Genomic DNA, 21,601 nt, shown 5'->3' on the forward strand with positions numbered 1-21,601 from the left:
GAGTATCTTTTCTTTAAACGAGCTTTTGTCTCCAAATACACATTAGATATAACTCTTCCTTCAGCATTAGTTCCTGGAGACAAAAATGTAAAAGCATGTTGTCCCTCTTTCCCCAAGGTACTCAATAAAAGCGCTCTTTTCCTCATAGCACTGAAGTCCTTGCCATCAATTACCTCAATAAAATTCTCGAATACTTCAATCCATTCCTCCCATTCTATAGGAGGATCACCACTTTGCTGCAGAAACAATGGTGGCAGAACTACGCTGTTGCTTTCCATCTTCCTCTTTCTTTCTTTTATTTCCACGATATTCCTTATCCTGCGCTTCAACTGCCCCAATATCCGATCAAGCGACAAAGTCTCAAATAAAAAAAAAATAAGGCTGTCTCTCCACAAATTACGCTTACTCTCCACACGCTACCAAAAATAATTAAAAGTAAACGTTACCATCAAAACTGCATTTACTCCGATATTTCCCTGTGGTCTTTAACGAAATTGAAGCCGTCTCTCTCCTCCGTGCTCCTTTCACGTTACCTAGCAACCTTTTTTGTTGAAAAAGCAAATGGCCGCTATCACGCAGTGAACGGACGTCAATACGTCAGAACGTAACGGAATGAGTCACAAGGAGTTGCAGATTCCTCTCCTCGAAGGGACAACAATGGCAACGTTCTTCAAAGGAACAGAGTCTCGTGGAAAGCGTTTCAGCCTTTTTCAAATGTCGCACGAACGTGGCCGTGAATAAGCAACAGAGTTTCAAGGTAAGCGTTACAGCCCACTTTTCAATGTTGCACTTGACTTGACAGTGTGCGTCGATTGATAAAATCACACATTCATTTGGTTGCATCGAGAAGGATAGCAACCTTGATGCACGAATGAGTGGAAAATACATAAACAGTACTCACTCCGTGATCCTTGTGTTCCACAGCAGTACACTCCAGTTATTTTCTTTTGAATATTAGACACAGAGTATGGCAAACACAGTCTCAACTCGGTTCCTGTTAAGTCGTACAGCACAGTAGTTCGACTTGAAAAGCAAATTCTTCCTTGGCAGTAACCCTTACGTTACCAAATTCACACGTGGTTCTCTTCACCAGCCGATCATAATTCCTAAGTAGCTTCTTCCAGGTAATGCTAGCCAGACATCGCCAAAATGTTGTAGGGAAAGAGTTAAAAAGTCCATACAAGAATACTGATATAAAAGGTATATTTATTATAAGCTACAGGTAACAGCTGGTGTCCCTCTCCAGGCTAGCAGGCAACTGCCACACCAAGCAAAGAGAAAGAACACAGGAGTAAGGAAGGATCCAAAAGGAATGAACAGGTTAAAGGGACAGTGTCAAGAAAGTAATAAAGTATAAAAACAAGATACAACAACGCCATATTCAGATTGTATGAGATGTTCGATGGGAGCCGGCTCCTTTTTATATATTATGTAGAATAATTTTCTGGTGTAGTTGTACTGGTCCCAGATTCAGCAAAGGTAGGAGTTCCTTGCAGAATTATCTTCCAAAGGGTAGCATAGGCTTGGGATGATACCAGAAGTGATGAGAAACTGCTGCATACTGGTTATTTGGTGTCAAAGAGAGACATTGCTGAAGACTGTCATGCACCCACTGCCCTACAAAGGCAGAATGGCTAGAGGATATGGATTACTGTGTCTTGGAGGAGGAAAAGGTATTCAAGAATAGGAGGTGCCTGAGTAAACGCATACAAATTGGAGGAATCAGTGGATCCATTATCAGGAACTATATCAATGATGATGCTGAAATGAGGGCCTGAGACGTTGTAGTCAGATACGCAAGAGGGGATTATATACTACTTTGATCTGATTTGGATGTATCTGGTTTGCATTGTTGGCTATACTTGAGCTGTCATATGCTGCTTTCACTTCATAAAACAAAAACAAAAGTTCAAAAAACGAAATTGCCCATGTACTCAGTAGAGGCAGGTTCCTCCAGCATGGGGGAGAGATCCTAGTCCTACCTCGAATGCATGTGCCTATGTGTAGGGCTTCAGATGGAGATTGTAGGGGCACACAAATGAATAATCACCCGCACATTAATGTGTCTATTCGATCAGAAATAAGAGACAGTCAAATACCATCTGATAACAACCCAACTGTGTTTGATTGAGGTCCCTGTACCTACCCTCCTTGATGAGGCACCCCAACTGCAAGCAGCCAGTATGGTCCCAGAGCCAGTAAACCATTTACAGACAGCCCACTATGAGAATATTATGAGTGAGGGAAAGGAAAATTGAGGACACCTTAAGTCTATGATATGGCCTATACTATACACTAAAGACTGTCATAACTATATCAGGGAGCCTCACACTAACAACCTATAGTGCTCCCTCTAACAAAGAAACTGAAGCAAGTGCTGTATCATACCAGTTTCAGATCGCGCAGCTGTGTCACAGTTCCATTCCACTGCATATTGCAATAGGACAGCATGATAGAAGCTGATAATATTCAGGCTGCCAAGTCCAATTTTGCTGTTGGACTATTTTACATTTGAAATCAGTCAGAGAGTGGCCAGATAGCACTGGGTAGCAATCGATTAAAAAAGCATCTTAAAATGAATGGTACAGAAAAAAGGGTTATTATTTTCTGTTGCTTTGCTTTTTCAGATGGTTTTGCCTGTCAGTACAATAGGTTTCACATTTGAACAGTGTGTGCAAGCCCAATCAGCGTCTCCTGCAAATGTCAGTCCTATTGGCTTTGCCTTTGCTTTGTAAAGTTTTATGAGTTAGAGTGAGATGTGCATTATATGTATATATTTCTTGCAGTTCAGTGAGATAAGCAGAGGTAGTTCTGTAAGTAATAAAATGTAGTGCCACCCTGCCTGGATCCAAGCTGCAAATTTTTAAAATAATGTTTCCAACAACATTTTTAATACTCCCAGAAATATTGCCCTCTCAGAAATGTGCAAAGGGACAATCCTGGGTATGTGTGAACAGCTTCACCAGAGAGCATGCTAACACGTCTCAAGCCTAATATTTCAGTTTTCTGTTTTAATCAACTTAGATCAAGGTGCCAGTTCACACGCTCTCTATCCAAGTTTATTCCCCAAAGCAGATACATTTATTTCAGCCCCTAATCTCAAAAGCTTTAAATGTTGTCTTAATAAACTAAATTAAAAGCAAAGGTCTCAGTAAGGGGGAGGATGACTTCTAAGGGCATTTATGTACACATGACTTGACAGAAGCACCGCTTGTGTGTACACTAGAGTGTCACAAGGGAAAAAGAAGCATGACAGAGGCAGCTTGGCATCCTCATCTGACTAGCGCATGTGTTCAAGAATACATAGTGTTTATGATATATGCTGTTTATTTGTTTATCCTGAAATTAGAATAGTTATTATCTTCCTGGAAATTAAGAGTCTTGTTTACGCCTCACTAACCCCAGGTCAAAATGTGGAGCCACCTGGCATTGTCTGGGACTCTTATATAGGGCTGACCTGAAACAGTGAGAACCACAGTCCATTTCCTGAACAGAAGACGATAACTACAAGTAAGTGCAACTGCTATGCGTTTGCAGAGGTTGTATGATAGAAGCACGAATGATATTACCACGCGTTCCTCTACCACGATGCCCAACCATTAATTTTTTTATTTTTATTTTTTTTATTTTTTCAGAGTTTTATATAGCGTGAACTTGACCCGAATCGGGTCTCAGAGCGCCTTACATAGCACCAGTTCCATTACATGAGGACACACATTCATTTTTGTTAGGCACAGGGAGATTAAGTGATTTGCCCAGAATCATAGGTTGTTCAGCGTCATTGCTGAGACTCGAACCCAGTTCCCCAGATTTGAGGTCGACCGCCCTAGCCATTAGACCAGCTCCTTCTTCCTGACATGAATGGTAAAGGGGTATGTGTGGCTAAGGTTGCTACTACCCTTCCTCCCCGACTACCCTCTCACCCCTGCCACTCCCACGATGTCCCTTAAACTACCCCAGCCGCTTCCACTGCGCTAAAACCTATCGAAAATCCACACTAAAAATTACCCCAACTACACATTCCCCTCCCACTTCCCTAAGGCCTAAAACTCTGCACCCTAGCTTACACTACTCTGATCCCCTCACTGCCCTGCACTGTCCCTTAAACTACCCTAACCACTTCCATGCCCTAAAACCTACCCCCACCCCAGTCCTAAAAGCAACCCCAACTACCCATTCTCCTTCCACTGCCCTAAGGTCTAAAACCCTACACCTCCTGCGCATCCCTTAAACTACCATGACCCCTTCCATTGCCCTAAAACCTACCCAACCCGCCCTAAAAACTAACCCAAATATTCATTCCTCTCCCACTGTCGTAATGCTAAAACCCTGCCCCCTAACTACACTACCTAACCTCACCCCGCCCCCCCCTGCGCTGTCCCTCAAACTACACCAACCCCTTCCAGTGCTCTAAAACCTACCCCGGCCCCCTTCTAGCCCTAAAAACTACCTCAACTACCCATTCTGCTCCCACTGCCCTGAGGTCCAAAACCCTACAGTACCCGCCTCCTTGCCCGGCGCTGTCCCTTAAACTACTGCAGTCCCTCCACTGCCCTAAAACCTACACTAACCCCCTCCCAGCCCTAAAAAAACCTAGCCCTACTTACCTCATCGTGGCATCTTCCTGCTTCTGTCTTCCAGCAGCTAGACCATGCATATGCCTGGTTAAGGCAAGCGTGGTAGAGCTTGCATAGTCGGAATGCATTTGGTTCAGACCGCAGTGTTCTGACTGGGTCCTATTTGTAGCATGAGATTGTGATAGTTCAAGGTCACCACTGTGTGAAATTGACCCCCTCAGGCCCAAAATAAAGACATAGGGCAGGACTCATTTAGGATAAACATCCTTCCCAACGCGGTCAAAACACCGCGGTGCCATTACGACGCTTCTTTTACAACGCAAGTAGTTACCACGACTTGCGCTGGAAGGTGCTCTAGATTAAGGAATAGCAGATTTACTATTCCAACACCTTCCCTACTGTACGAAGGCTGGAGTTGGAATAGTAAATCTTACTATTCCTAAGTCCAGCACCCTACAGCGCAAGTCATGATAACGACTTGCGTCGTAAAAGATGCGTTGTGATGTACCGCAATCATTTTGATCGCGTTGTAACATCATACATTCCTCATTTAGAGATTAGTGGAATGGATGCTTTTTTTTTTGTGAAGTTAGCCTTCAAGAATGAACTTAAAACTTGGTTATTTTGTAATTTTGGCAAGGTTCATTTACTCAGGACTGCTAGCGTCAAGACACCTTTGGTATTCGTGTGCTTAATAAATTACTATAACATAAATGTTTTTTATTTCAATATCCATAAATCAATACCAATAAACTTATTGAATATGAAGCAATAGAACTACATATTATTACAAGTACTAAGGAAATGAGAATCAATAAGAGAAAAGTATGAGTATTACGTAATCATAATTTTTTCATAAAAAGAAATCTATAGGTGGAAAATAGAAAGAAGAAAATAAATAAGGGGAGACGGTAGAAAAGAAAAGAAGAGGAAAGGATGAAAGAGACGAAGAGAAAAGTAGAAAGATGAGAATTGAGATACATCTGAGTGAGAGGATAGATATTAGCAAAGGGTAGCCAAAATAGATTCGATTTAATCATCTGGCATAACAATAATGAAGAAATAGTAGATAGTCTTTGTTCATCACAAATAAAATACCACCATGTTGATACAGATAACTTAGAAGTATCTTTCCATCAGGAAAGTATAAATTTAATAGCAAGTGCAATAAAAAGGTCAACCAACAAAGATTTAGGTGGAATAGTAACAAAGTCATAAGACATAGATCAAAAGAAAACATTCACAAATTATAACTATATTACACTGGAAGATCTTTAACCCTTTAAGTGCTGCCGTCGGCCAACGGTCGTCGTGAGCACTACCTTGCCAGTGCTGCGCACGACCGTTAGCCGACGGGGCCGCACCCGTTATTCGAACGTTCAGCACTGGGCGCTGAACGGTCGACGCTGCTAAGCTGTTAAACACTTGTACCAAATAGCATTCCAAAAAATATAACACAAGCGGGCAATAGTATATTAGATGAATTAAGGTACCATAGGAAGAAGAACAAGACTAACATAATGGAAATGTAGTTAGATCAAATATAGAGATACATTCAGGAGTAATAACAGCTCTATTATAACCAGAAAGTAGAGATTGTGTAATACGTGCAGCTTTTGAAGTTTTAAACATTTTAAGCCATATTTTAGCCCATTGATAAACAGGAAGCGACACAGATAGCTCACTTTCTCTTATAATTCAATAGAATGTTTCAATAGTACAGTAGCTAGAGATAATAACATGTTATATCTTTAAGTAGCTTTGTGAATGGAATCATGATCAACATTCTATAATGGTATCAAGGGTGTGAGTGGTGCAGGGTCAGGATGAAAATATTAGTTATTAAAAAAGATTGAAAAGCATTCGATATTAGGTTATATTCCTGTAAGAAGGAGATTGGCAAGTTATATTGTGATTGTAGTTAAAGAAAAGGTATATCAGAATTATGTCTTACCAGTTAATCAACAAACATAATATCCTTCTGTTTCCAATGTTTGAAATAAAATGATTTGAGATGAAATTGATGAAACTTATTGTACCAAATGGAAGAGACAAGAAAACATTGATGAAAATCAAGACCTGCTGAAAATACTGTATGCAATAAGTGTTGGTTTTATTTTAAACCTAGATAGTGGAATTAGACATATAAATCCCTTCGTTAAATGAGAAATCCATCAATAAGTAACTTTCAAATACAATCCATTGGTGTATGGGAGAATCTTGAAAATCATTAATAAGGACATAAAATTGGCAAATTAAAAAAGCAGAATGGTATAACTTAAAGGCAGGGAAACAGACACCTCCTTCATTCTTTAGGCATTTGAGTTTGGACAAGGCAATGCGCAAGTGTTTTTTATTCCAGAGCAGATTAGTACAAATAGAATTAATGTGGGAAAAGTAATAATTTTATTTTGAAAGGTAACATAGAAAGCATATAAAGACTGTGTGGTACAATCATCATCTGCAGGGTATCTAATCTACCCCACCATAACAAATGAAAGGGGGATCAAGATGAAAGTAATTTCAGAATGTTAAGCTTTAAAGTATTACAATTGTGGCTAATTAGTGCACTAATTTGTCCTCTGAAGGGGCCTGTGTTTGAACTTGTGGTCACAGGTTCAAATCCCGGTGGATCCACCCAGCCTTTCACCCTTCTAAGGTCAATACAATGAGCACCATTGAGTTGAGTAACAATACACATCTGTTACTCAGTAGCAAGATACCCTTCTGGGTGATTATGCGCTTTTCAAATATACATGTTATGTTTATGCTGGAAATAAAAGGAGAAAACCAAACACCCAAGTACTTGATTCTAGAAGGGCACCATGATAAATTTGTATCAGCAAATATACATTGATAACACAAGGAGTTCAATGGTAAATTTCATGTTTTTGAGACGTTTAGTTTATAACCAGAAATGGTTAAAACTAATTTAATCTGTTGCAAGAAATAATTTAGGATGGTCAGGGGGTTAGACAGATATATCATAGCATTGTCTGTATAAGCAGATAGCTTAGATTTGAGGTCAATTGTGTTTAAACCCAGAGATAAGTATGTTGCAATATATGTTTTCAAGGAAGGGTTAAACAAAGAATAAAAAGCAAAGGGGAGATTGGACAACATTGCCTGGTACCTCTATGTAAATTAGAATAAGGGAAAAACGTCTATTAACAAAATTTTGGCACAAGAGTCAGAGTATAATAATTTTATGAATTAAACTTAGGGCCAAAGGCAAACCAGTGGAGAGCAGTAGACATAAAATGCAAAATAATGCGGTCAAATGCAAGATAAGGCCACAAGGAGGTGTGATAATTCTTACCAAATACAAGAATATTAGAGAACATCCTGCCATTGTCTGCAGCAGGTCTACCCTTTATAAAACCAGATTGATCAGATTTGACAAAAAGGAGAAAAACATTTTCAAAGCGAGATGCTAGAATTGGGCAAATATTTTTGCTGCTTAATGAAATAGCAAAAAACACAGTTGATGGACAGAATGTAGAACAATGTCATACATTCACCCCAGTACAAGGATCTGGGCCTAAATGGCTTGGTAGTTCGGGCTGGACTGTTCCCATGAGGCACAGGGTCAAGGCTGATTTGCATATAGCCAGTGTCTGACCTAGGGTGGTGTGGAGTGCAAATAAACAATGGATTTAGGCCCAGATCTTTGTACTGGGGTGAATGTAAGACATTGTTCTGCATTCTGTCCATCAGCTGTGTTTTTTGCAATTTTCACCCCGAGTGGGCTGGGTATGCTCAGACGTGAGTCCCAGGCTCTCCACATCACTGGAGTCAAGCTATCCAGGCTGATGAAGGCTGATAGCCAGAAACCGGTCCTTGGATGCTTGTTTCCGGTCTGGGAAAGACATGGCTTGGTAGTTCGGACTGGACTGTTCCCATGAGGCACAGGGTCAGAGCTGATTTGCATATAGCCAGTGTCCAACCCAGGGTGGTGTGGAGTGCAAAAAAATTATGGATTTAGGCCCAGATCATTGTACTGGGGTGAATGTATGACATTGTTCTACATTCTGTCCATCAACTGTGTTTTTTGCTTAATGAAATAGGGCAACAGTTTTTACAAAGGATTTGATCCCTATCTGGTTTAAGGATAATAACAATAAGGGCTTCCAGAAAAGAGTCACTAGCCTTTGAATTAAAAAATAAAAGAATCAAAAAGTTCAATTCATTGAGGGGCACAAATTAATGAAAAAGAAGAAAGTAGTTCAATAGAAACTCTGTCTGGGCCCGAGGCTTTAGCTGTTTTTAGGAAATTGATAGCATCCATATCTTCTTGAAGAGTTATGTCGGTTTCTAGTGGTTTGAATTTATCAGGAATAGAATGAATATTAGGAAGGCCGTTAAAAAAAGTAGGTATATAATGTTTTGAGGGATTGGTATCATCCATATACAATGATTTGGAAAATTCTTGGAAGACATTAGAAATTTTAAAGTCTGAGGTTGCAATGCTATTTGTGAGTTCATTATAATAAGACCAATATTTTTACGCTCAGATTTAATTTTTAAATAATTAGTCAATATTTTGCCAGCTTTATTTTGACCTCTGTGACATTCTGATTTAACCTTGAGGATGATATTACATGCATCAGTGGCGGCAAGTTTATTATGGGTAGGCTTGGCTGTAATCAGTTCATGAAGAACAGAATAAGATTTTGAGGTAAAGTAAGTATGTTCAAGTGTTTTAGTTGACTGTAGTAACATATTATATTGAGAATTCACTATCTTTATCTTTTTGGCTGAATATGCAATGGTAAAAGGGCAAAAGGAAGTTTTGAAAGCAATTATTGGGACTGGAAGTTTCAATAGATTGGTTAATACAAGCAATGACTTCTGTAATAAACATTTTGTTCAATAGAATGAAGTTGTTAAATCTCTAACAAGTCATTCTGGATTTATAGAGAGCTAAGTTAAAAGAAGGCACAACAGGGGCATTAATTGAAATTCAAATGGAACCAATTTTTAAAGATTGAATAGAAGGGAGTAAGGATTTAGTCACTAAATTATAATCAATTCTAGACATGGTATGATGTACATTAGAGGAAAATGTAAATTCACAAGTGTCAAGGTTAAACATTTTTCACATATCAAATAATGGACGAGTAGCAATGGCTGATTGAAATGCTTTATCAGATTTATCAGGATTAAATTTGCATTCAGATTTCCTATGAGTAAAAGGATCTAACCATAATTAAAATCTACTTCTACAAAAATGTTGGACTTTCAATGAAAGCCAATTTTATTTTAACGTTATGCCATAAATCAGGCTCAGGCTTGACAGGACCATAAATATTAAAGAAGGAAATCGGTTTATTATTAACTATACCACTAGGCAGTACCCATCGCCTATCACTGTCACCATAAATTGATCTAATCTGTTCTTGTAACCATTTATGAAAAAGAATGGCAACACCACAGTTGCGGTTAATGGCTGGAGAAAAAAACAACCTGGCCTGAACTTTGCTGTTTTAATTTGTGATGCAACATCATTACATTGAGTTCCCTGTACTAAAGTAACATGTGCATTAAGTTTTGACAGTTGAGAGAGTGCCTTTTTTCTTTAGATTGGATGTCCTAAACCACAAACAATGTTAAACACATTGGGGATTAGGAGTAGGGAAACAGGCACATAGATGACTAGCTTCACAGACATAAAAGGAAACAAAAAGGCACCATTTATTACCATCAACATAAGAACAGTAGAAAATAAATAATCACCAACATAATGTCAAGAGAAAGAGTAAAAGAATAGAAAGAATACATAGGATATGAATAGCAGGATTAAGAGACAGACCAAGGATAAAGATACAGATCTGAAGCGAAGAGCACGAAGAGTGAGAATGAGACTTGTCTGCTCCTAAACTAGACACAGCAGAGAGATACAAAAATGAATATGTAAATACGGCCATATATTTAGGAAGATAAAGAGTGAAAGTGGGAAACACATGTTCATTGTGAAATAGTTAACAGCATTGAATATTAGTATCCATTGTATGAGATGAAATAGTTTTAATAAAAGATTTAAGTTTAACCGGATTGTCAAAGGATCATGAAGTGCCTTCATAGGTAATTTTACATAAACAAGGATGCAGAATGCGATAGCAAATATTTAGCTGTCTCATTTGAGATCGAAGGGCAAGAAATTATGTTTGTAGCATTAGAGAGGTCTTGAGAGATAAAAATATTATGGCCGGACCAAATGAGCCAACATTTTGCTTTAGCAGCTTTCAAGACATGTATCAGCTCTGTGAACTCCAAAAATAGCATTATGATACCTCTTGGTCAATCAGAATGATGATGCAGATGACCCAAATGATTTGCTCATTGGATATTAGGAGAAAGATTATTCAGAAGATCCGAAAGCTCAGGCAAACATTTCTTCAAGAAGGTCAGGACCCTCAAGAATCTCCGGTAATCCATATCGATTAAGAATATTCCATCTGTTTCTGTTTTCAAGATCCTCAGTATGAAGTTTAAGCTTTTGGATCTCGTGTTCTAGCAAAGGAATCTTGGTGACCACCTCTTTAAGACCGCTAGCACGCTGTTCTATTTCAAACAGCTTGCCCTTTTCAGTGATCTACCTGTCCTCAATTTGTTGATGTTTTCTGTTAGTGGCACTCATGAAAGGCTTAAGAACATGCACCTCATCAAAGATAGTATCCAAACAGGATTATGAGAAGGCATAATGGATGATGGAGGATCATTTTTTGCTCTTAGGCTGTGTTACTGAAGAAGTAGATTTAGACGACCCAAGAAGATAGCTGGCAATTTTAACGTAGTGCATGGAACAATATGGAATCTTCTGGAAATGTCTAACCTACCCATGGACTATGATGACCATGTAGATAAATAAAATCATGAATAAGATAAAGTAAAACGATCTCAAAATATATATGTTGATATTTGACACAAAGTTCAGTGCATTGGCAAAGTCCAAAGATTAAAGGAAGTAGTAGATAATGTTGAGCCCATCAAGGAACTGATGTGGACAAATATGGTATGGGCAAAACGTATGGTGAAGAAAGATGCAGCAAAGGAAATTCACTTCATTGTATTATGAAGAATTCAATAGGAAAGTAATTGTAGTGTTAATAGAGATGTAAATAACGTGCTGTGCGCATACAAAATGGTGGCCACTTCATGGATATGTTCATGCATAGCTGCAGTGGCAAATGATTATGATTGCCTTTATGCAGTTTAAGACATGAAGGGAAATGCAGCTTCAATTTATTAGGCACACTTATGAAAGGGTAGGACAGTAGTTTGAATGCGGCAAGACAAACTACGGAAGAGCCGATAATATGAGCAGCACACTGGTAAAATGCCCACCACTCGTATCTGACAGGAAGTTACTGCCGTGGCTCTGGGGCAAACCGAACATTCTGTGCTTTTGCCAGCTAGCTCAAAATGCTTCTGATGTGCAGAGAAGCATGAGAAATGCTTTGGATGATGAAGCACAGATGAAAGAGGACTTATTTGAAGTAAATCGCTACGCATTGTGGGGAAGTTTAGCAGTCTATCTTGTTTGGTGTGGAAGACACACCCCCATGGACTGAATATTCTGACATAAATTTGCAAAGTTTCTGATATGTCAAACCTGAGGTTTCACCCCCCCCCCCCTTTTAGATGTGTGGGAGTAGCTAAAGTTTTTCTGATGTTGACATTTACAAGTGCTCTGTTGGTAAAGATCCTTGGCAAGGAGCATATTTTTCCCAGGCCCTCAGAGATGCATCCCCCCAGCACTAATTAGTGCTCGGAGATAACTATTTACCATTCAAAACATCGGTACCAGGGATGGAAAAGTGACATCTAGGGAAATAATTTCCAATAAGTAATGGACATTTTTCTTTTGTTCTTTAGAAACACTTTGTAGGTTTGTTTCCATAAAGCAAACACAAATGCAAAGTTGATCGCACCAACAAGAAGGCCACACACCATTCATCAGTGATGAAAGTATATACAGAATGCTTTCACCACAGAGATCACTGCAATACAGTTGGGCTTTTCTCAATAGGGTGCGTGCTCCTTCCTGGGAGGATAAAGTTGTGCATATAGCCCTGGATCAACAAAGTGCAACAGGATGCAGGAAGGATTCGCTGATGCTGCAATGCAATACAAACTGGTTCATACTCTATTCTAGCACTGGTGACAGTGTGAGTTATTACTTCTACACTAAAATAATAGACATTTGCCTCTCCATATGAAGGTTTCTCCCAGGAAAGTACATTTATAAGATGCCCATTGTAGGCCATAGAGTACTCCCTACAGCACTTCCAGGTATTTATACAAATTTGTCAGTAACAGACACTATCATCCTGATTAATCAAAGCATCTGCTGTCCATATGATTCACACCCAGGGCTTCTTTAATGTAAATTCCAGACTTCAGCCACATAGTCACCATGCATGTTAAGATCTCCCTGACCTTAAGCAAACTTCCTACAGACTTAAGAAGGCAACATTCTTCTCTCTATTAAAAAATTCCATCACCAAATCCTGCAGAGCTAGGCAAATGCTGTCCAATTAGCAATCTATTCTACCTAAATAAATTTCTGGAGTCCACTCCAGGGCAATAGCTACAGTTACTTCTGCTGCAAGAGCTTACCTTCCTCAATTTGTGTCAAACAGGGTGGATACCTAGAGAATTCGTTTTCCCATCCCTGACCAATAAACGTCATTAACACCTTCGCTGCTAGGTGTTTTCCCCTCCTGTGCTGAAGAATGCAGGATGTCAGTGTTTCATCACGAGCTCAGCTCGTCATCAGCACAGCTCAACCGTGCATCATGACGAGCTGAGCTCGTCATGAGCATGGAAAGGGTTAAATCCCATCTAAGGAAGGTATCACTGCATTAATCCTATCAGTTTGGTCAGCGACTGTCAAATTCCATGCAACACAAGATACTTTTGAAGTACCTGTCAGTGTGGGATAAAATATTCAATAGGTAGCGTCCTTTTTTATGACAGCTCAAAGCAGGGAACATTGGTGTTGTTAACTTTGACACCCTATAGGATCACTCCTTGTGCAAAAATTATAGACCAATATCCTTGGTTAACACTGATTACAAAATTCTAGCAAAAATATTAGCACTTCGTATGGATCCCCTTTTGCCTGATTTAATTGGTCCAGAACAATCTGGCTTTGTCAAAGGACGTCTCTCCTCTGATAATTCCCGGGTTTTTCTTAATATTCTTAGCAAATCTTCTTCCTTGACTCTTCCCTTTGCAGCTATTTCTCTATACGCGGAGAAGGCTTTTGATCGGATAGGGTGGGACTTCATGTTTCAGGCTTTACGTTGGATTGGTATTCCCCCTAAATTCATTTCTATTATTTCTTTGCTTTATTCTGATCCTCAGGCTTCTATTTTTGTTAATGGGATGTCCTCGGATTATTTTTCTTTACATAGAGGGGTTCGTCAAGGTTGCCCCTTATCTCCTTTACTTTTTGTTTTAGCCTTAGAACCTTTCCTTACAAAAATTTGCTTAGATAATACTATCTCTGGTTTTCATTTTGGTCCCCAACAAGTCAAACTCTCGGTTTATGCCGATGATATTCTTTTTTATTGTTCTGACCCAGCCACCTCCATTCCCTCTTTTCTTCAACAGGTCTCTTCTTTCTCTGCATTTTCCGGATATCGCTTGAATGCCGACAAGTGTGAAATGTTACCTTTGAATCCTCTTTGTCAGAAGCATCTCTTTTCTTGTACAGGTTTCTCATGGCAACCATCTAAAATTAAATACCTAGGGGTTTGGTTTGCTCCTCTTTTATCTGATACTTTCAAATGAAATTTTGATTATATTTACAAGAAAATGGACACAGCTATTAATCGCTGGCATCCGCTCTTTTTGTCCTGGTGGGGCCGCCTCAATTCTATAAAGATGATGCTATCCCCCTTTCTTCTTTATACTATTTCCATGCTTCCTTTACACATTCCTCTTTCTTTCTTCAAGATTGATTGTTTATTACTGAAGTTCCAATGGAACGGTAAGCATCCTCGAATAGCTCTTGCTTCTTTGCGTAAAGACAAAGCTTACTCTGGAGTACGTTTTCCGGATTTCAAACAGTATCATCGTGCTTTCTCCCTGAAGCAATCGACTCGTTGGTTTTCATCTAATCTACCTCATTATCCTCCTTTCTGGCTAAGCATGGAATCTTCTTTCATTTCTCCTTTTACCTTCCGGGAATTCTTATCCTTTACGTCTTCTCTGACTCGTCTTCGCTCGCCTATTCTTTCACATTCTCGTAATCTTCTCTCTCCCTACTTATCTTCATCCTATCCGTCACTCTTCTCCATACACGAACAGCCAATTTGGAATAACACTCTTCTAATTATCCATAATCGTACCATTTTTTGGAAAACTTGGCACTCTCGAGGAATAAGTTGGATTTCTCGATTACTTTCTCAAGGTACGCCTCTCTCCTTTAAGGATCTTCAATCTCTTTTCTCCTTGCCTGCTTCTACCCGTTCGCAATACAATTCCCTTTATCCAGTCTTGCTCTCTTATCTTCAATCTCTTTCATCCTCTAATGATGTTCCTTTAGATCACAAATCCACCTCCTTTTTGCTAGAGACTTCTCCTTCTGCATCCGCTCTATATAATTCTTTTCGTTTTACTACTGATAGACTGAAATCTCGCATTGAAATTGCATGGGAGTTAGACTTTTCTCAGAATTGGCCTGTACTTCTTTGGGATAAAATTTGGACTAAACTTCATAAGACCTCTAGAGCTACTAACACCACCCAAACTTTATTTTTCATTTATCACAGAACTTTATTTACTCCACTTGCTTTGTCCCGTTTTTCACCAGACACTCCCTCTACATGTTGGTCTTGTCCCTGCCTCTCTGCCGATCTTAAACATATGTTGTTTGAATGCTCCCCTACTTACCAGTTCTGGCAGATGGTTTGGCGGCAAATACAAAAGATTTTCCATTTTCAGGTCCACTTTTCATCCTCACTAGTATTTCTTTGCTCCCTCTCATCAGACCTTCCTCATTCTCCCAATCACTACCCTTTACTTGACCTTTTCATTGCTGTTGCCTTTCATATTGTCACTTCTAACTGGAAACAGGCTGCAAATATTTCATATCAGTCTTGGTGGAATGCAGTCTGTTTTAATCATCGTTTAGACACATCTCCCTAGCTATCAAACGTGATCTGATTTGGCTCCCTTTAGTAACGTACCTCTCTTCCTCTGCTGCCCCAGTTCATTCCTCTCCTGATCCTGAAACAGTTGAAGTTTGCAAACCCCTGTGATTTTCTTATTCCTGTTTTTACCTTATTATTTGATTATTATAATTCTTAAGTCTCAATATACTGTGTTCTATCTACTGTATTAGTACTCTTATGATGTGTTCATAATTCTTCATGCTTGTAATGCTTACTTTTTATGAAATTTGTATTATTATTATATTGTTTATTTCTTCCATCCACTTATTGTAACTCTTCTCCTTTCACCCCCCTTCCCTTATTCCCCGCCCTTTATTCTTTTTTCTCAATAAATCAAACTTAAAAAAAAAAAAACTTTGGCACCCTATACTCTTTTGGGGGAAGTGCTCCTATGAGTTGCACTGTTAGCACTGTTGTACACTATATGCAAGCCCTATAGCCTCCCAAATTTCGGCTTTGTGCCCGGCTTTGTAGGCCTTGGCTAGACCTATTTTGTTTAATATAGACAGAGCCCACTTAAGGTTAAACCCTTTTTCATGATTGAATGCCTTGCTGACTATCTCAATTGTCTCCTTTTGATTCATGCTTGGCGTTGTCCCACCCAGGAACATTATAATCTCACAGCGTTCTGATTGGTTGACTTGTATCTTTCCACTGCTGGTACTGCTGCATTCAGTGAATTACTTTTCTTTCTTTTCCTATATGTACTCCATGGTGCATTCTGCTAGCTTCTTTCATATGCTACCCTCCACCCCTCCTTCTCCATTGCTACCCCACTTGCCATGTGGGCCCATGCATACTCATATGCATACTCATGTGCGGTGTTCATCAAGAAATGGGTTTGTGGTATTTGAAACACCATTCAAAGAACTCTACTGCAGATACATGCACATCCTCCGTGGTCATATTTGAATCAGCTAGTGCATGTACTACAAATGTACTCAAAGATGGCCATTGTGAATATACTTCCATTCATGGTGTTTAACATTGAATATATTTGTAGTGTTTACTGTGCTACTACCTTAGGTGATCTTTAATGAATATGCAGGCTGAGAGTATGTTAAACTGGCGAAATCTCACTTTTCAAGCAGATTAGAATTCGAAAAATGGCTTTTGCAGTCGCCGTAAAAATTCATTTTGTTGTTTTGCTTAAACCATTTGATCCCATTGACAAATCTGCACCAAAAGTGGCAACTGTTTGACATAGTCTAGCATGCTAATGTTTCTGAAGACAGTGCAGGGGAAAAAGTTGAACAATGTTGTGTTTTCACATTTTAGTTCCGAAAGGAAATTTTGCTTGCACCTAACTGCCGAACAGATTTGTGTCAAACTTGGTATGAATGTTGAACTTGACTTAGAAAGTGTGCTTTAATTGAATTGGCAGGGGCATAGCTTAGGGGGTGTTTGGGGAGTTACACCCCCCTAATAAACGAATTCTGTAGTGAATAGTTGGGGACATGTGCTTTCAGTTGGATATGATAAAGTGGCTGTTGAATTTCTCCTAGGATTTTTACATGGACACACATCTCTGTAGTACTTCACCTCTTTCTTTTAATTTTGGTTGGCACACAAGGTCTTGATTGAGCTGTATGGGGGAAATAAATGTAAAGGTCTTCCAAAAAAGGGGCCCAAATATATGTATTATGTGGGCCTCCACAAGCACCTTAGACCACTGCTAGCAATCAGACTCTGACTAAAACACCTTACAATGGCTTATGATTTTCTAGAAAGACACTTCAACAAGATCCGGTGTCCTAACCAATCAGTGATAGATGTGAGCACATACTAGGCGTGGGAAAATGTTTAATTACGCCGGAGTAATTGAAGTAATTTCAGTGATTCCACATTACTCTTGTGATGTGAAGTTTCTGAAATTACAGGATAATCAGCTTGAGTAATTGAGAGTAATTGTTGGGAAAAACTCCAACAGCAGAAGCCCAGGAACAACAAACTAAGAGAGAGAGTTGGACTGCTAGCTACTGCTGTTAATGTCCTGTAGTATTTAGTGCTGTCTTCTTAGCGTAAAATGCACCCTCAGGACCATTTTGGACAAAAGTGTACGTTTTGCACTAAGAAATGGAGCTAAATCATGGATAACGTTTCACACAAAATTACGTATAATTTTGAGAAATTCTGAAGTAATTTGAGTAATTATGCTAAAGAGAATGATGCCAGTTAAAGTCAACACTGGTACAAATAGGAAGTCGGCACAAAAGTCCTGTCCATGGGGCATGTTTTCCATCAAATGCTTTAAACGAGCAGGAACATAGAGATGCCAGCAATGACATTTCATGTATTGGGAAGTAGTAATCCCTGAATTTTTCGGCAGATATAACATTTTTTTGCAGATTTCTGCCTACTCGGAAGATTAAACTGAAATTCTGCCTACTGGAAGTGGGTAGGGCACCACGTCCCAGTAGGGAGCATGTTTATGGCATAATGAGAATATGGACTACTAGATTACATGCAATCACTGCCTTTGACAACGTTTGACACAGGTACCCTACATGGCCTCCAGCTTTCTGCATTGCAAGTTCAATTGCTGCACTTTGTCTATCTGAGGCACAAGTCAATCTAGTTACGACTTCTGACCCATCACTTCTGCTGAGAGCTCTGATTTCCATGATTATCTATTGATTTCTAAATTTAGCCAGGGTCATTTACATGTGTGCAGTCCTCTCATATTCGAATATACAGTTGCAGAGAAAGTAAATGTGCAGAGTTTACATAGTGTGTAGTTGTTGGTGTATTTTGTGTGCATTATTGTTGAGATACACAACATAGAATGACTTAAGGCCTGCCTTAGAGTTTGGCGGATCGGTAGAAATATGATTGACTGTCTGCCTTATTACAAGTCCATTATATCCTATAGCACTTGATACAATAGCAGAGCCCTATTCTATATGTAAAAACTAGGGGACACTCCTAGCACCTGCATTGGCTCTTGTGAAATGAGGTTTGCAGCATCACAGGATTCTGATTATCGCCTACATTGTGGGGCTCAACAACACCACTGTGCAGCCTGAGAGTGGCCTCCACTTATTGCAGAAAAAAGAGCATATCTAGGAAGCCTTATTCGCCAATTTTGTCGAGAGGTCATATACCCATTAACTTTTTTACCATTCACCTAAACAACAAGAATAACTAATTCCCATTTTGAAGGGGCAGGAGGGTCTATTGCTGAAGGAAGCCCTGGTATTGGATTGGAAGCTCATTGCTGCGCACCTTACGTATGCCGCATCTCATCCAGAAGCCCAGGTATAAGACAATTTGTTCTATCACTTATATAACTCTCTATCAACTCGCTAAATGTGGTTCTCTGATTTCTGACGTTTTGTTCAGAGAAACCACATCCCCCTCACCTAGAGGTGGACTTCCTCATCAAGAAGGAAGTAAGAGTGAGGAATCCCTTCATACCACCAATGCACACATTGACAGCATGATTTCTTGAGCAGTTGACATTTCAATATCTAAGATGACCAGCGGAAACGGAAACGAGGAGCTGAGAGGAAACCGCCCCCACCTGTGCGGAAGCCTGCCTGCTGCAATCCTCCTCGCACAGAAGCCTGCTCCTGCCTGAAACCGCGCCTCGCCGGACCCGCTACGCGGGTCCCGCTTCGCGGTTGGAGACTTAACTGCAGGGGAAAAAGCTTGAAATTACCGGCAGGGCTGCGAGCGACAGCGGGGGACTCCGAGGACCAGGAGCCCCCGCGCGCCCATTAACCAGCTGGGCTGCTCTCCCTGCCGGCTCCGCCCACCCTTTCCTACCATCAAAACGGGCCGTGACCGGCTGACCAGTGGATGACCAGCGGAAACGAGGAGCTGAGAGGAAACCGCCCCCACCTGTGCGGAAGCCTGCCTGCTGCAATCCTCCTCGCACAGAAGCCTGCTCCTGCCTGAAACCGCGCCTCGCCGGACCCGCTACGCCGGTCCCGCTTCGCGGTTGGAGACTTAACTGCAGGGGAAAAAGCTTGAAATTACCGGCAGGGCTGCGAGCGACAGCGGGGGACTCCGAGGACCAGGAGCCCCCGCGCGCCCATTAACCAGCTGGGCTGCTCTCCCTGCCGGCTCCGCCCAAATCTCAGCCTGACCAATTGGATAGCTACTTATAGGAAGCATCACCCCCGCGGCGCGGGAGCGCGCAGGAGGGCGCCGGGAGAAGCCCGGGACAAGGGCGGGACCGTCTGTGGCCGTCCGGGGCCGAAGGAGGCCGGGCCGGGCCCATTCCCTTAATCCCAGTCTCCAACACGAACAAGGTAATGCCCTCGCCACTATCACGAGAAACTCCGTCAAGGGATGGGGCCACCAGCACAGGGACTTTGGACAATTATTTCAAATCTGCTAAGGGAGATGCGGGCAAGGAAAGCTCACTAGAGAAACGTAGGGCGGAGCGCAGGCGCTCCATAGAATCCATGAAAAACAGACTATTGAGTGACATCATCCCCTACCCCAGTTCCCAAGAGGAAGGTACGCCCCCTAGCAGCTCAAATAACCCGACCCTCAAGGACTTTCCCCTTTTACTAAGGGAAATTCCCTCTACCCCAGGGAGAGTGCCCGGAAAAAACGTAGAGCCAACCCCCCCAGAGTTATCCCTTACTCCTGTCAACCTGGTAACCCAAACTCCCCCTATGCAAATAGTGAAGAAGAGTAAGCCAAAACCAAACGTTGTGGTGGAGGTGCATAGGCCTCCGCCTAGTAAACGCGTCAGGAAGTCAATTGGGGGACGGGGGAAATCTAAATTATCTCACCTTGATTTTGGCAAGAAACATACTAACATACTCCTACCGGGGAAGGCTATTGAGATAATGCCTACCATCCCACCTCCTCAGGCTCAAAGCCCCACCATAGATGTTACCACCAAGGAACCAGAGGCTAACACATCAAACATAATCCTTCCACTCACAGCCTCAGGGAGTATCGAATTCTTATTCCGCTCCCTCCTGCAGCCCATTAGCGATAGTCTGAAAAAAGTTGAGATTAGGCTCACTTTATTAGAAACATCTCTTACTACCCTGAACACCTTAGTTAGTAAGCAAACTAAGCTAGTGGGAACTCATCCTTCGGTTGGGGACCCTACAAAAGTAGGATCAGTAACAAATGTCAATAAAGCCCCCCCTCAGAATGCGCCATCTGCCCCCCCCTTGGAACCTCTTATGGCCACCCCACTCCAGGCACAGCATAACAACCAAATTAATAGACCTACACAATTAATAGACCATGCCCCTTATAGATCTCAAGCGGAGACTAATGGAAGATGCCAAGAAGAGGTTAATGCCCCCCCACACTCTCCAGTCCGGCCAGCCCCAAGACCATGGAGGCCAGACCTCCCGCCAGAAGCCAATAGCCTAACGGTGGTTTTAGCAGGTGCCCCCCATCTAAGATCAGGGGAAAATGAAGATTATCAATCCCTTAAGAATAAGGTCATCAAATGGCTTAATTGGAACCGACCCCTACCATCCCATTTTAACAACGAGATTATTATGGTGAGAAGGGTCCCTTGGTTAGGGAAGACCAGAAAAACCATAATAGGGGACTGCATTCTGGTAACTTTTAAAGACCCGGGCACTGTTCTGCACATCTGTGGAGGAGTAAATAGATCGCTGGATTCCACCATACAGACCCTCCCAGTATCTTTCTTCTTCCCCCCCATTCGCATGCACCAGGTTCCATCGTATGATGAATGGACAAGGGTGGAACGCAGGCGTAGACATAAGGTCTATGCACAACGCCCGCACTACCAACAGCCGGACACACCCTATTTCCATTTTAATCGCTTCAACTGCTTGAATGGCTTGGACGGGGTTGACTGACTTACTGTTTACAAGCCAGTGACCTGAG

General features: G+C 41.0%; 1 long non-coding RNA gene across 1 annotated transcript in view; it reads left to right on the plus strand.

Moving 5' to 3' along the window:
* Nucleotides 1–3,449: 3,449 nt before the first annotated feature.
* LOC147703597 (uncharacterized) overlaps nt 3,450–21,601 on the plus strand; it is a 207,868-nt gene continuing 189,716 nt past the window's right edge. The window contains exon 1 of the long non-coding RNA XR_015297299.1: nt 3,450–3,510. This is a non-coding gene — a long non-coding RNA (uncharacterized LOC147703597). The remainder of the gene's footprint in view (nt 3,511–21,601) is intronic.

Source organism: Lissotriton vulgaris, chromosome 7 (assembly GCF_964263255.1).
Source record: "Lissotriton vulgaris chromosome 7, aLisVul1.2, whole genome shotgun sequence".
Taxonomy (NCBI): Eukaryota; Metazoa; Chordata; class Amphibia; order Caudata; family Salamandridae; genus Lissotriton; species Lissotriton vulgaris.